Genomic DNA, 5,043 nt, shown 5'->3' with positions numbered 1-5,043 from the left:
TTGTGAAGGGGCAGAATTCAGCAGTTAGTCTTCTGACTCTCCGTTGGATCCTCCCTGTGCACAGGCGAACTCGAGCAACGACTTTTGTCTTTTCTTTGTACTTTATGAAAGTTCTTAGTTAATACCGTTTGAGATCGATCAGCGAATCCGGGGTGGCAGAGGGCCACGACACTTACCATGCCTTCTATTTTTGCTCTCTGTGGATGTTGTTGCATTCCCTGCATAGGATCACTCTGTGTTAGAGCCATTGACACTGCTGTGAGCTCTACTGATCCATCTAAGCAGATGTTGCTTATTGAGGGTGAAGCATACGATGCTGACAATGATGAGGGTGCAAATCGCTATGCTGAAATATGTTTGTAGTAATCATGATAAATGAATCGGGGCAGGGGCTCACTCAACATTTAATCTGAATGTTATGTTTTTATGTCTGTAGAGAATCATCTACAGAAATTAAGTATTAAGGGTTTCTCTGAAGTTGATGATTGCTTTTATACTGCTGTTTACTTATATGTCACTTGTGGCGTAACTTCATTACACCAAGAGAGGGACTGTTAAAACTGTTAAAACATATCAATTTTGTATTAATCACTATTTTGTATAACCATGTTCAGCCAGCTGTGGACACTGCACCCTGTCTTAGCCACTGAATCACACTGAGTTTCGAAAACAATTCCTAATCTGTTAACAGAGATAAACTCACTGAGGGGGCAGCTTGAGAAAGAGTCTGAGACACTAAACAGAGAGAGGGCATTCATTCGTCTTTCTGCTTCGTCGACATCACACATGCAACTGCTTGTGAGTATTGACATCTAGAGAGGGAGACACGATCCCTTCGTGGTGACTTGTCAACAAAACCAGAGAGCTCTGTAAATGCACTGTTGAACAATAAAAGTTGTGTTGCTTATTTCACCTTTGTAGTGATTTATTATTAATATTGTCTGCATTGACTGTGTCCCTGAAACACGCACATGGGATGAGTTGGGTCCCGCCACCCAAAGGTTGAGGGACATCAAACACCAACACTAAGTACAAGGCTTTCTGTATGGCATCATCAGCCTTGCCAGAATTGTCTATTCCCCTCACAAGTGATGCCCTCCATCAGCACTGCAAAAGGGCAAATTATGAGGCTGCAGTCATGAGGTCCTGTGTCAAACAAAATATAGGTGCTCCATCACCTGCTGGATACGGTTGGCACCTAGAAGATGGAAACCTACATGTCACATGGATGACAAGAAATCCGGCCCCTGACAGTGTTTTGCATGGCATACACTACAGCTGCAAGGAGAGCGCCTGTGAGACAGGTAGGTGTTCCTGTGTAGGTGTTGCAACTGTGCAAACAGAAGAAAATCGAGGAGAAGGAGGACAACGACTGCCCTGACACTGACAGTTAAGACCAACATGTCATGTGTAGCCTATTGCCTCAGAGTTATATTACAGTGGTTGCATTGTTAACATTACCATTCATTTTCTTATGCTGTTTTGTATTGTTTTATATATTGTACATATGTATGTGTTTAAATAAAAATGTTTTTTTATGGTTAATCAGTATTGTATTTAGTTAGGACCGAATAAATTAACGAGTGAATAAACAAATGGTCCTTGTCATTGATTACTTCCTTTTATTGATCAAAATGACTTAACATACAGTTCACCTTATTGTCTATTTTCCTCATTGTTCTTTGTGCAGGTGGTGCATTTGGCCCACTTTAGAAGACTTTTGGGAGAATTCCTCTCTATCGGTAACATTAAGTAAAACCATGGAGGCAGCCGTGTTGCTAAAAGTGTTGACATCAATCAGCTACTCGATTGGTCTAGCATGATCATGTGTCAAACCATGCCACCGCTCGCGCACCAAAATTTTATTCTTGAAGACACTAGTTCTTTATAAAATGCATCGATATAAAAAACGGGCAGGATATTTTGCGACAAACTTTTTGCTGTAAGTTTAATGTAACTCGTTTATTTTTTATAAAGTTGAGATCGTGTATTTCCCAGACGTCCGATCAAGATGAAACGATAATTGAGTTCACCTTGAGGCCTATTATTATCCTTCATTGCTTTTTCTTCTGCCCCTGGCATTTTTATCTTTTTTCCAACTACTTTTTCCAACTTACCCCGGCGGTGAGTCACCGCAGCTGTTGCACCTTTCAATTGTAATACAAACAAAGGCGTTACAGGTCCTGTATTATCCTTTTTTGGCCAATACGGCAATTTTTGTTCATTTCGGAGGAACAATTCAAATTGATTTTACGTAAACTAGGAGTACTGGTTGTTGTTGGATCTAATTGATCCTTGAGAAAAGGTTTCCACTTTTCTTCAAAAGTAGACAGGTTGAAGAGTTCTGTTAGGCAACTGGACCTGAATTTTCTAAAAGAAGACGTTTCACCTCTCATCCAAGAGGCTTCTTCAGTTCTAACTGGGGGTGGGGAGTACAGCAAATATATACTCTGGGTGTGAAAGAATAAAGCTACTTCAGGTCCACCCTGTTGGGTGGGGCCTTGGGGTCTGCTTCGTCGTTAAGAGTCTGATGGGTCGTTGTGATCCTCATCAGAATGGTTTCGGTCACCTGCCTTTTTGTTGTGTGAAACTGAGGAGAAGCTTTTGGGTATTGTTCCTAAGAGAGCCTTGTATGTGGGTGATAGGTTGTGTCCACCTCCTCTGTTGAGTGATGATTTTTCCAGGTTGACAAAAAATGGCTTATTTTACTCCTTTCTCAAACCATCCATCTTCCCTGGCCAAAATGTGAACATTGTTGCCCTCGAAGGAGTGTGTTTTGTCCTTGAGGTGTATGTGAACAGCTGAGTCCTGTCCTGAGGAGTTGGCCCTCCTGTGTTGGGCCATGCGCCTGTGTAGCGGTTGTTTGGTCTTCACCAACACACGACTTCACCAACAAGATAACAGGCCTAAAACTGGACACGGATGAGACCATGGTCTCCTATGACGTCACATCACTTTTTACATGCATCCCCACCACAGAAGCAGTAGCAACAGTGAGGATGCGCTTACTACAAGATCACACCCTGCCGGTAAGAACTAACCTGACCACTGACCACATTTGTGCCCTTCTGGATTTCTGCCTCACCACCACTTACTTCCAGTTCAACAAGTCTTTTTACAGACAGAAGCATGGCTGCGCTATGGGCTCTCCTGTGTCTCCCATAGTGGTGAATCTTTACGTGGGAACGTCACCCAGTCACTGGTTCCGATATGTGGACGACACTTGGGTCAAAATCAAGGTCCATGAGGTCAACAACTTTACAGACCACATCAACGCGGTGCACAGGAACATCATGTTCACCAGATGTTAAGATATTGTAAATACATTTATTCAATCTTTACAATATATTCATTGTATTAAGTTTTCATTTATTAAGTTTTGAATGCTGTACTAAAAGGAGAAGTACTGAAGAAAGGTGTGCATGCTGATGGTTTACATAACAGGATGGTGTATGGTACTGATGGCACTGACTGTTACGCTTGGAGATAGAGACAGGTCACAGAACCGGCCTGAACCAGTTTCTCTGCCCAAATAATGAGGAAAACAGAACATCAAACAGGAAAAGAATCCAAAGTGTATTTCCTTGATCTAACCTGAGTTACTGAGCAGAATAGCTCAGCACATGTACATGTTTTCTATTGGTGGAGAATCTTTGTTTGGAGCAGCCTTTGCCAATCAGCGCTCAGAAGTGGTGCGTGAACACCACATGGCTGTAAAGGGTTAAGGTTCTGACCATTGATGTGTGTGTAAAAAACTGTATTTAAGCTTTGAGCACTGAGGAGTTCCTCAGTGCAGTTCTGAATGTAACCATTGTTCTGAACTCCTTGCTTGCAAATAAAACTTTTAAAACTTGAGATCTCGTATTTGATTCTTTATTTGATCAGATCTTTATTTGATCTTTATTTGAATTCCTTGTGTGTTAGGAAACTGGGGTATGAAATAACAGCATGTTTTGCAGTCCTATCCAACTGAAAAAGTTTCCTGACAAAGGGAAATAGAAAAAAGGACAGAGGGAAATAAGTAAGAAAGGAAGGAAAGACCGAAGGAAGTAAGGAACAGGAGAGTAGGAAATAAGGAAGGAATGAAGTATGGAAAGAAAGAAGGAAGAGAGGAGGAGGAAGGAAGGAATAATGTATGGAGGAAATAAAGAAGTAGAAAGGAAGCAAGGAATTTAAAACAACGTTATTTAAAACAACCCAGACCTCCTGAAATTACTGATCCTATATAGATAAAACAAAAACAATTAAATACGTAATTAAGAATTCAGATGACTGACACTGTTTGCCACCTACACATCACAAATAGAATCTTACCTTAGAGTTTTACTGTGCTTATTGTCATGTGCATAGCAAGAAAACACCAGTGTCCTGTACAATGAAATGATCGCTTTACTGGCCACACCGCTGTGCATTATAATTATTCTGTGACATAGGCTATTACACATATACAGACAACAGTACCAAGCCTCCCATAAAGACAAACTATACAGCGCGTCACACATGCTGGCACACAACTGAAGCACACTGGCAGCCAACCATAAAGTTCAACTCTGTTATCACAGAAGATGTTCAACAACAGTTGTTACAGCATGGTTGTAAATACAGTATAGGCCTAAACATGTTAAATAACGTGTCTTACCTATTGCAGAAGTAAACGCCGCAAAGTAAATGATCGTTTCGTCTTTCCAAATATCTTTGTAGGACATTCCGAAAGAGCAGGGAGCTAGGGACAGCAATTCTTTTCGCCAAGATCATTTGGTGGTCGCTCTGCTGTGGGCAAGCTGGCTAATGAGCCCAATGGTTCTTATCGTGCCCAGGTGCTGTTGTTGGGACCTTGTGTTCTAACTATGAATCCAGCCATTGTCAAATTGTATTCTAAAAGTTTCTGTTTCCCACCACACCAAGTACTCCTCTTTTCACAACAAACCTTGGTTTTATCTCAACCTCGCAGCTCCTTTTCTTACAGCTGCATATTTTCAGTTTTAGCTTTAAGCAGCATTTTATGTTCAAGCTGGTTATATGTTTAAGCACATCTCTTATGAT

Source organism: Cynoglossus semilaevis, chromosome W, assembly GCF_000523025.1.
Source record: "Cynoglossus semilaevis isolate Cse_v1.0 chromosome W, Cse_v1.0, whole genome shotgun sequence".
NCBI classification, from domain to species: domain Eukaryota; kingdom Metazoa; phylum Chordata; class Actinopteri; order Pleuronectiformes; family Cynoglossidae; genus Cynoglossus; species Cynoglossus semilaevis.
The sequence above is the reverse complement of the archived record's forward strand: the minus strand, read 5'-3'. Positions refer to the sequence as shown.